The sequence below is a fragment of the Pan troglodytes genome, chromosome 4 (genome assembly GCF_028858775.2).
Source record: "Pan troglodytes isolate AG18354 chromosome 4, NHGRI_mPanTro3-v2.0_pri, whole genome shotgun sequence".
Taxonomy (NCBI): Eukaryota; Metazoa; Chordata; class Mammalia; order Primates; family Hominidae; genus Pan; species Pan troglodytes.
The window spans coordinates 56624912-56637345 of record NC_072402.2 but is presented as its reverse complement, the minus strand read 5'-3'; positions in this window follow the sequence as shown (position 1 = coordinate 56637345).

Below are 12434 nucleotides of genomic sequence, written 5' to 3'. Positions count from 1 at the left end.
AACAGACTCCATGGTTGGTGTGTCAGTCGTATAAAGAGTAATGCTCATTTAATCAGCTATGACAAGCCTACCACTAAGGTGCAAGGATTGATTTGATATATGAAGTTACTGCCTGCAAAATCCTCCCAGGAAAGCCAGGTTGGTCTCTGTCTTTCTTACAGGGTTCCAGCTTCACAGCTAATTAAAAAAAAAAAAAAAATCACTCCCTAGCAGACCAGGGACCTTAGTTTACTTTAAGTAGATTGAAGGGAGAGAAATTCACTTACATTTATGAATAAAGCAGGTGAGAAAGTTTCTTGGGCTATGGTTCCTATCCCTAGGTAGAAGAATAAATAATTAGAAGCATTTATAAGTCAAATCTAAGAGTTTTTATAAAAATTTCCAGGCAGAAGCTAATCACTGGTTCAGTGTTGCTCAATGCCAAATAGCTCTAGATTTACTGAGCAAACTCAAGGAGGCTAACAAAAGTAATTAACTCCTCTTGTTCTACATATGTAAGTAATCAGGCCAAAATATGAGACTAGCCTTATTTTGTTAATCAAGAATATTTTTGCAGATTATTTGCAACCAAAACGGGAGACTTAAAAAAATAGTATCTAAAATCTAAAAATAAGTAAAAAGTTGGGGAAGGCATGTCCTTTCAGTATCACTTGGGTGCTGTTTAACAAGACTACTGGATGATTTATTTAATTCTCTAGGAGGATGTATATGTTTAATTTGTTATTCACCATTTAGTTTTCATCCAGACATATGTTAATTTGTGTACTTCTATTCAGTTGAAAAGATAACCTCAAATTTTGTGCTGTCATTGCCCTACAGGACATTAAGCAGTTTTTAAAATTTAACCCAGAAATCTTATTCTAACCTGCCTTTCCTCCCTCCCTCCTTCCTTTCCTTCCTCACTCTCTCCCTTCTTCCTTCTTTTTTTTTTGTTTTTATTTAATGCTTGTAAGTATCCAGTTTCTCAAATGTTTTTGAAACTAGCTTTATCATCTCACTAGTTTCTTTTTTTTTTTTTTTTTTTGAGACGGAGTCTTGCTCTGTCACCCAGGCTGGAGTGCAGTGGTGCCATCTCAGCTCACTGCAAACTCCGCCTCCCAGGTTCTTTCCATTCTTCTGCCTCAGCCTCCCGAGTAGCTGGGACTACAGGCACTCGCCACCAGGCATGGCTAATTTTTTGTATTTTTAGTAGAGACGGGGTTTCACCCACCGTGTTAGCCACGATGGTCTTGATCTCCTGACCTCGCGATCCGCCTGCCTCAGCCTCCCAAAGTGCTGGAACTACAGGTGTGAGGAACCGTGCCCGGCCACTAGTTTCCTCTTTATTAACTTAAACATTTAAAAATATGCAATATTATATCTATATGAATTAATTCTTTGAGCTTCTGTAAATTATACTTTGATACCATTAGATCACACCATATAAGAATCTGTTTATTTTGGCTATGAGCACAGCCTCTTCTGCATTTCTTCTGTAGATAAAAATATAAGCTTTTACTTATGTGTGTATAATAACATTGCTCTCCTGCTTCTAAAAAGGAATTGAAGTAGCTTACCTTTAAAGTAACAGTGTGGCACGTTTGAACCCATGTGGAATCCTCTGCTGGGTTTCAAAAATGTCTGAGCAAGTTTGACAAATGAGTGGGAGATACTCATCAGAATACCATTTTCCTGATGATCTGTGAAGTGTTTTGGCACCTAGTGCATTCTAGAGAACAGAGTGCCCATTTGGTGTTATCATTTCGGAATATCAGTTTTTTCAATGGTGGCATCTGCAGTGGTACCCAACAGAGTGTGTGGTACCCAGTAGGAGCTGGTGATACCCAGAAGGAGAGAGTAGCATCTGCTAGAGTGGCAGTGGCGCCTAAAGCAGTGATGATACCCAACACAGCAGAACAGCCTTTGGAGGAGACAGCTGCCGTATTGGCAAATGGAAGCAGTTCAGAAAGGAATTAAGCAAATGTAGTCCAAGTGCATTGCTTATTAGAACTTGCCAGAAAAAAAAAAGAATTTGACATCAATATTACTTTAATGATGTCTCTTGAATATTATTAATCTGAAATCCATTTTTGATAGGAACTCCCTGGAGAATGACTGAAAGGCAGCTTTTTTGAGTTTTATTGCTCATTGTAAAGACATTTGCATGCTCTCAATAGTGAGGTAGTAGTGTTGTTATTCTGTTAAGGAAATTAAGGAGTCTTAATGTTTTCACCTAAACAGAGCACAAACCTCTTCCCACGGAAGGTGAGTCATAGTGTACCCAGAGGCAGAACCAACAAAGCCTTCAGAAAAGAGACTCAAATCTGATCCAAAGTGCAAACGAGTGAAGCTGAGAACAGTCTACTATCAGCGGTTTAGAAATCACTTGATAATTAGGATGTGTACAATAGATATTTTATTCTCTTCCTTCTTTTCTCATTTTAGCAGATTGGTGATAATAAAGAAGTTCACTGGCCTATTCAATTAATCTAAAAGACAGTCTGTATTACCTGAAAGAAAATTAGATAAGTGTAGCAATTAGTAGAAAATGTGTTATTAATACTATTCTGGGAATGCAATGGATTTAAAGCATTGTCAATGACAATGAGAATACATATAGCTACTGTGGTAAGTGCAGGGTGTTTGTTAAATGAAAGTTACTAAATACCATCCAGCATTGAGTCAATTGGTTACAGTTCTAAGAATCCCTGTTGTTTTTCTCTTAGAACAATTGTGAGACTATTGAGAGCAAAATGGAAACTGAGTTAAGTAACAACAGCTGAATGAGAATCCGGTGTTGTAAGCATCCTTTGATTGAAAGGAGGCACTATCGATTTCATTGCTTTTAAAACCCAAATTCTGCTTCTGAGAAAAATCTGACTTTTGAATTACCTCACGTTGCTAAGGCATGTAGTCAGTAATGGAGCTAAACTATGTTGGATTTTGGAGACTAGAGCTGTGAGCTAACTAATGATGCAGGGAAAATAGCAAGCTAAAATTTATTTTTCTTGCTAAACATGTTGCTGTTTAAGAAGGCCATGCCCTTCATGTCTAAGAGAAAGATTTTGGTAGAAGTGAGAAAAAAGAAAAGGATGATCTTGGAAGAAACTGTCAATTTGCTGCTCACTTTGATAGTAACTGGAGCATTTTATTATGACTTAAACTCAATGTCATGAAAGGGAGATTAGGGAGAAATTTCTGAAAAATATTTTAACACACCCATATCTTAAACATTCTTTTGGGCTTGTGTAGTATTCAAAGTATTTGCATAAAATGGAAATGCAGGTTTTGTAGAGTTCATTAATCGTAGTATAATTAATGAGGGTGTTAGGAGTCTTGAGAGAGCTGGTCCATTTCTTCTATAGAAAGATAAGCAAACTGTAAAGAAAAGATGTACTTGACCTGCAGGGATGCAGTTACGGAGCAGGAGGGGAGCCTAGGTCTCTGGATTTGTGGATGATGTTCTTTCATAGACTGCAGTGCAGTACCAGAGGAAGCTGTATTGGAACCTTGAAACAGTCCAGGGCAACATTTCTCTTTCTCCTCTCTAATCACCCAGGATGTATTGAATCTTTCTTGTTTTGATCAGTTTTGTGTGGTAGATTTGATGATTCCTGTGTCTATACAGGTTCTTGCTACCACAAGGGACAAGATTCAGCTGTCAGTTGGAGAAATGTCTTTGACTTTTTCTAACTGTTAATTTCTTTCATCCTTTCCCTCTAACTCTAACAAAATGTATTCAATGTTTACTACATATTTTAATTCAAAGTTTCATTAAAGTACTAAATGATAAAGGGAAAATCATTTTATCATGAGTTCCAGGTCAAATCAGTCAGTGTTCTCTGGATGTAAATTCAGACTGATTCTCAGCAGCAGATGATCTAAGTAAGAAAAAATACTTTTATATTGATTAGTGCCACCTATTCTAATAATTCAGAAAAGAGTGTGAAAGGTAGTCAGCAGTAGATAGGGAAAGGTTTATGAGAGCCTTAATTGCTACTTAAAGGAGACCAAGATCAACAGAATTCAGATTCAGAGGTGGGCTTCTGTGTGTTATTTGGCTGTAAAACTGATGTGCCTGAAAGGTAAGGTGTATATAAGGCATGTCAAGGGGGGTGTCAAAGACTGTGGCCACATTAGAGATGGCCTGGCTTGCTGGGCTCTGGAGTTTGGACACGGTGGAAGCCATCAATTATTTGAGTCAAATGCATGTCAGAATCAAAGCTGTTTTTCATGAATATTAAGCCAGCAGCAATTTACAGGAGGGATTCCAAGAGGTAAGAGAGGAAGCATAAACAGCATCTAGGAGGCTCCTTCAAAAGGCTACATTAGAAACAGTGAGAGCTTGAGCTAGGGCTTTGACTGAAAACCTGGAAAAGATAGGGTAGATATAAATGTCCCTGTCGAAGCAGAATCAATTGTACTTAGTGCCCAGTAAGAAGGCTGGATAGTGGAAAAGATATTTCAAAGAAACACTAACATTTATTTGAAGCCTGAAGTGTTATGGTGTTAACTTTAACACAAGGGATAGGGGTCAGGGATAAAATTTGTTGAATTTTGTTTGTTAAATTCATTCCTTCCCAATCAAGATTTGATAATTTCAGAACTGCAGAATATTCAGGTACAAAATGACTTTAAGAGGCAGCTGTTCCCATAAAACCATACTTGACAGTGCTTCTATTTTTCTTCATATATATAAGGAGATTTCAAAAAGTTTGTGGAAAACTGGTATTAAAAGATAAAAAATACAAGATTTATTTCTTGACATAAGCTCTGTCACTTTCAAGACAGTTTAGTAAGTGATGATACCAGCCATTTAATCTATCACTAAAGAACTGAGGGTCCTGGGAATTTAACCATGTCAGTGCAGTATCTTATATATATAAAGTTAACTGAGGAAAAATGGATACCTTTCCAGATTTTTTAAGATTAGGAAACCAAAAGAAGTTAGAATGAGCCAAATCAGGATTGTAAGGTAGATGCCTAATGATTTTCCATTGAAACTCTCTAAAAAAAAAATTACCCTGGTTTGCAGGAGCATTGTCATGGAGAAGGACTCTCAGGTGAAGCTTTTCCAGGTGTCTTTCCGTGAAAGCTTCAGTTAACTTTCTCAAATTATTCTCATAATAAACAGATGTTATTGTTCTTTGGTCCTCCATAAAGTCAACAAGCAAAAGGCTTTAAGAATCCTAAAAAACTCTTGCTGTGAACTTTGCTCTTGACTGGTCTGCTTTTGCTTTGATTGGACCCTTTCCACTTCTTGGTAGCCATTGCTTTGATTGTGCTTTGTCTTTGGGATTGTGCTGGTAAAGCCGTGTTGCATCTCCTGTTACAATTTTTTGAGGAAATGCTTCAGGATCTTGATCCAATCTGTTTAAAATTTTCATAGAAAGCTCTGCTCTTGTCTGCAGCTGATCTGGGCACAACAGTTTTGGCACCCATCAAGTGGAAAGTTTGCTCAACTTTAATTTTTTAGTCAGAATTGTGTAAGCTGACCCAGTTGAGATGTCTATGCTGTTGGCTTGTTTTTGGTGCTGTTAATTGTTGATCCACTTCAATTAGTGCATGAACAGGATGATTTTTTCTCTTGCAAACTGATGTAAATAGCCCACGGCTACAGATTTCATCTTCAACATTATCTCGCCCTTTCTTAAAATAAGTTATCCATTTGTAGACTGATGATTTATTTGAGGCATTGTCCCCATAAACTTTTCATAAAGGCTCAATGATTTCACCATTCTTCCACCCAAGCATCACCATAAATTTGGTGTTTGTTCTTGCTTCAATTTTAGCAGAATTCAGGTTCCTCTGCCAGGAGCTCTTTTCAAACTGATATCTTATCCTTTTTAGTCCCTCAAACTAGACCTTGTTCAGGCATGTTACAATAAGTTAGTATAAGTTTATTTTGTTGCAAACAATTTTTTGATTTAATGCACAGTTTTTCTTTTATTTATGTATTTATTTATTTTTATTTTAAGTTCTGGGATACATGTGCAGAATGTGCGGGTTTGTTACATAGGTATACCTGTGCTATGGTGGTTTGCTGCACCCATCAACCCATCATCCAGGTTTTAAGCCCTGCATGCATTACATATTTGTCCTAGTGCTCTTCCTCCCCTTACCCTCGACCACCCAACAGGCCCTGGTGCCTTATGTTCCCCTCCCTGTGTCCATGTGTTCTCACTGTTAAACTCCCACTTGTGAGTGAGAACATGTGGTGTGTGGTTTTCTGTTCATGTGTTAGTTTGCTGAGAATGATGGTTCCAGCTTCATCCATGTCCCTGCAAAGGGCATGAACTCATTCTTTTTTATGGCTGCATAGTATTCCATGGGTATATGTGCCACATTTTCTTTATCCAGTCTATCACTGATGGGCATTTGGGTTGGTTCCAATTCTTTGCTATTGTAAATAGTGCTGCAATAAGCAGTTTTTCATAATACACATTTTTCCTGAACTTTTTGAAGTCCCCCTCATATTATTTTTAGTAAATATATCTCTATGGCTTTATTTTTATTTGCAGATAGCTTGCAAAGTATTCTAAGCTGATGTTCTTGTTTTTTAGCAAAATAGTTCTCCAAATAGAGAGCGATAATTTTCTAATCTTTAATCTGAAATTTCTAGGTGATTATTTATGGTACTACAATTAAGTGACTCAAACTTTACAATTAGACCTCATTATTTATTATCTCATAACCTAATAACATTTTTATATTACTGAGAGCTGCTTATGTTGTTAATGACTCATTAGCATGACTCCACTTGCAATGGGAATGCAAACCAGATACCTCCAAAAGTAACTAATACCCAGTTTTGATTCTGTGGAGGGCAACAAAGCAGGAGTCAAAATAAATGGAGAAGAATGAGAAAGCCATTTTTTTTTCCAGAAGAATGCTAGTTTAGACATAATATAGATGTAAAAATTTTCCCAATTTTAATTTTTCTAGCATGCTAACTTTGAAAGATTACATTATGGATAACATTCCCTTGAATTGAGTGGTTAAGTTTATAGCCACAAAATAGCCAAATTTGCATAGCTTTGCTTTCAGATATTTCATTTACTACATGGAATTATTGCAAGCAAGTTTACTTGGCCATCCCTTAGCTAGAAAGTAAATATACTTTATGTATTATGTATGTTATATGTAACTAGCAATCATTCAGCTTTGTGTGGATTTTATTTCTCTTTCCCAGCTGTAAATTTGAAATGTTAAAACCTCAAGGTCACATTCAAAAGTGAATGAATGAGAATCCTAATGACAATGCAAACTCAATATGCCTAAATGTAATGATAGTTAAAACTAATTTCATGCTTATACTGTACCAGGTCATGGTAAGTACTTTACATATATCACTTTATGTAAACCTTTCACAACTCCTGTGGTGGCATTTTATTCTCCATATTTTCACAGATAAACTGAGATTTTGAGTATTCCAAGGTCATGAAACTAGGATATAGAGATCAAGAATTACACTGAAATCTTTCACTCAATTACTAATTGTCCCCTATATTGACATCCAAACTCTGGCCTAAATAAAATCATGTAAATTGTTGGTCAATAAATGAAATAAAATAATGAATTTGGCAAGGATAGAACTGTGACTGTCCCTTGGCAAAAGGCAGCTGCAACCCAGAAATCAAATCAAAAGGAGCTTTAATGGAGTCTGTAGCTTACAAAAAGCCCCTTGTCTTCTACCTTAACTTTCCACAAGTTATAAGGTAAGTCTAACCTTATCACATATTTTTCACAATTATATTTGTAAAAGGAAGCCACTCTCATTGCCTTTCCTTTGGATTTCTCTTTATAAGCAGCTCTAGTTGTCTTCTTCGTGGATGTGGTGACAGTTTCCCTGTAGACAGCACAAATGAAATTACACTATAATCCCCAATCCAGATCCCACTGCCCCTTAGTAGGTTAGATGGTATATACTGCAGAATTGTAAGAAAAATGGCCATTGCATGTAAAAATAGATTTGTTCAAAGAAAAATCAATATACAGATATTTGACAAGAGGCAAAGGACAGTGACACCAATTTCCTTTTGAAATATGTCTTATTCTTTCTCAGTTTTTCCTTCCAGGGTTCTTTTGTGTAACAGATGGTATTCCATGGACACTCACCATTTAATCCTCTACATGATAACTTCCAATGGCAAGCCCCTGAGACTCTTTGGAAGGCCTTTCTCTGCCACCAGAGACCATTCAACCTATAGGACAGATGGGAACATTCGAAAAGTTACTGTCCCTTGGGAGCAGCCTACTAGTGACTCAAGGGTGTTGGGGACATATAGTCCAGCTGGCCTACCTCTCTACTGGCATAACTCTAGTCATATTCTATCTTGTCTCCCAGAGTTCCCAGTGGGTCTGAACTCGATTCACCCATAGAAATAACCTGTATGCTAAAGCACTTTCATTTGCTTCTCTCCCCTCTTTGTCTCATTTTCCCACATGTGGCATCACCTCACAAATAAACTAAGTATATCCAAATCTCTATCTCCGGGTTTACTTCTGGGGAAACCCAACCTGAGACATCTAGATGTTATCAAGGCAGCCTTAAAATCCCCCTCCTGCTATGACCCTGCTAAGGAGCACAGAGGAGGGCTCCCTGACTTCAGGAGGGCAAGAAAGACTCCCAGAGAAAAACAAAATTTAAGCTGAATCCCAAGAAGGAGCTATGAACTAGTTAAAAGAGAAATAGAGGCAGGGAGTTGGGAAACTTGGACACTGTAAGTGGTAGAGTCCATGTATGAAAAGGTCTGAAATTTGGAAAGGCCCATGGTAAGTATGGGCAAAGGAAAGCTCCCTGCCTCTATTCCTCCTTTAATACATGGAGGATTTTAGGGCTGCCTTGATAATATCCAACAGCCTGGAACCCAGAGCTGTTGACCCCAAACTGTGCACCAAGGCATCCTGGAGCACTGTAGCAAACTCACATGGACATCGCAGGATATTTAAATTCTGTGTAGGCAATGCAATGATGCTCTACATGTATCTATAATGAGGATTACTTAAGAAAAAATTAAAATACTTTTCCTTCAGTTTATATGAATTACATCTTTACTGGCTACTAAGTTGCTAGGACATAAATGCTCATTACATTGTTTGGACCTCACTATGTAGTAGAGGGAACTGTTAGGCAATTCTTTGTACCTAGGAATAACATGAACATATTGAGATTCTAAGGATTCTCTTAACTGAGGAAGTTTTGGAACCTCTGGCCTGGAATAAGGAAGGGATATGAGTGGCCAGAAATAAAGCTGGAGAGGTAAACCGCAGACAGGTTTGAGGAGTCTAAGTTTTGTCCTGAAGGTGACAGGGAACCTCTGAAGGAACAGGAAGTAACATGTTCAAAGTCTACAGTCGAGAATCAATTAGGACAAGAAATGGGGGAAGAAGGGGAGGGACCTATGGCACAGACAGGTGGGGGCAGGGAGAGCCAAATGAACTCTTTAACAGCTTTAGCAATAATATAGCTGTATGAATTTTCAATTGCTGCTATAACTTCCACCAACTTGGTTGCTTAAAACAACATGAATTTTGTCACCACCAGGCCTGCCTTACAAGAGCTACTGAAGGAAGCACTAAATATGGAAAGGAAAAACCAGTTCCAGCCACTGCAAAAGCATACCAAAATGTAGAGACCATCGACACGATGAAGAAACTGCATCAACTAACGGACAAAATAATCGGCTGGCGTCATAATGACAGGATCAAATTTACACATAACAATATTAACCTTAAATGTAAATGGACTAAATGACCCAATTAAAAGACACACACTGGCAAATTGGATAAAGAGCCAAGACTCATCAGTGTGCTGTATTCAGGAAACCCATCTCATGTGCAAAGACACACATAGGCTCAAGATAAAGAGATGAAGGAATATATACCAAGCAAATGGAAAGCAAAAAAAAAAAAAAAAAAAGAACAAAAAATAGAAAGCAGAGGTTGCAATTCTAGTCTCTGATAAAACAGATTTAAACCAACAAAGATCAAAAAAGACAAAGAAGGGCATTACATAATGGTAAAGGGATCAATGCAAAAACAAGAGCTAACTACCCTAAGTATATATGTACCCAATACAGGAGCACCCAAATTAATAAAGCAAGTTCTTAGAGACCTACACAGAGACTTACACTCCTACGCAATAATAATGGGAGTATTGATAGTGGAACACCCCACTGTCAATATTAGACAGATCAAGGAGACAGAAAATTAACAAGGATATTCAGTACTTGAACTCATCTCTGGACCAAGCGACCTTGATAGGCATCCTCATAACTCTCCACCCCAAATCAATAGAATATACATTCTTCTCAACACCACATCACGCTTATTCTAAAATTGACCACATAATTGGAAGTAAAACACTCCTCAGCAAATGCAAAAGAACGGAAATCATAACAAATAGTCTCTCAGACCACAGTGCAATGAAATTAGAACTCAGGATTAAGAAACTCACTCAAAACTGCACAACTACATGAAAACTGAACAGCCTGCTCCTGAATGACTACTGGGTATATAACAAAATGAAGGCAGAAATAAAGATGTTCTTTGAAACCAATGAGAACAAAGATGCAACATACCAGAATCTCTGGGACACATTTAAAGGAGTGTGTAGAGGAAAATTTATAGCACTAACTGCCCACAGGAGAAAGTAGGAAAAATCTAAAATCAACACCCTAATATCACAATTAAAAGAACTAAAGAAGCAAGAGCAAACAAATCCAAAAGCTAGCAAAAGACAAGAAATAACTAAGATCAAAGCAGAACTGAAAGAGATAGAGAAACAAAAAAACCTTCAAAAAATCAATGAATCTAGGAGCTGGTTTTTTGAAAAGGTTAACAGAAAAGATAGACCACAGGCAGACTAATAAAGAAGAAAACAGAGAAGAATCAAATAGACACAATAAAAAATGACTAAAGGGATATCACCACTGATCCCACAGAAATACAAACTACCATCAGAGAATGCTATAAACACCTCTATGCCAATAAACTAGAAAATCTGGAAGAAATCGATAAATTCCTGGACACATACAGCCTCCCAGGACTAAACCAGGAAGAAGTCGAATCCCTGAATAGACCAATAACGAGTTCTGAAACTGAGGCAGTAATTAATAGCCTACAAACCAAAAATAAAGCCCAGGCCCAGACAGATTCACAGCTGAATTCTGCCAGAGGCACAAAGAGGAAGTGATACCATTCTTTCTGAAACTATTCCAAGAAATAGAAAAAAAGGTACTCCTCCCTCACTCATTTTATGAGGCCAGCATCATCCTGATACCAAAACCTGGCAGAGACACAACAAAAAAAGAAAATTTCAGGCCAATGTCCCTGATGAACCTTGATGCGAAAATCCTCAATAAAATACTGGCAAACTGAATCCAGCAGCACATCAGAAAGCTTATCCACCATGATCAAGTCGGCTTCATCCCTGGGATGCAATGCTGGTTCCCAAATAAATAAATCAATAAATGCAAATCAATAAACATAATCCATCACATAAGTAGAACCAATGACAAAAACCACATGATTATCTCAATAGATGCAGAAAAGGCCATCGATAAAATTCAACACCACTTTATGCTAAAAACACTCAATAAACTAGGTATTGATGGAATGTATCTCAAAATAATAAGAGCTATTTATGACAAACCCACAGCCAATATCATAGTGAATGGGCAAAAGCTGGAAGCATTCCCTTTGAAAACCAGCACAAGACGAGGATTCCCTATCTCACTACTCCTATTCAACATAGTATTGGAAGTTCTGGCCAGGGCAATCAGGCAGGAGAAAGAAAGAAAGGGTATTCAAATAGGAAGAGAGGAAGTAAAATTGTCTGTATTTGCAGATGACATGTTTGCATATTTAGAAAACCCCATCGTCTCAGCCCAAAAACTCCTTAAGCTGATATGCAACTTCAGCAGAGTCTCAAGATATGAAATCAACGTGCAAAAATCACAAACATTCCTATACACCAATAATAGACAAAGAGAGAGCCAAATCATGAGTGAACTCCACTCACAATTGCTACAAAGAGAATAAAATACCTAGGAATACAACTTACAAGGGATGTGAAGGACCTCTTCAAGGAGATCTACAAACCGCTGCTCAAGGAAATAAGAGAGGACACAAATGGAAAAACATTCCATGCTCATAGATAGGAAGAATCAATATCGTGAAAATGGCCATACCTCCCAAAGTAATTTATAGATTCCATGCTATCCCCATCAAGCTAACATTGACTTTCTTCACAGAATTAGAAAAAAACACTTTAAATTTCATATAGAATGAAAAAAGAGCCCGTATAGCCAAGACAATCCTAAGCAAAAAAAACAAAGCTGGAGGCATCACACTACCTGACTTCAAACTATACTACAAGTCTACAGTAACAAAAATAGCATGATACTGGTACCAAAACAGATATCTAGACCAATGGAAAGAACAGAGGCCTA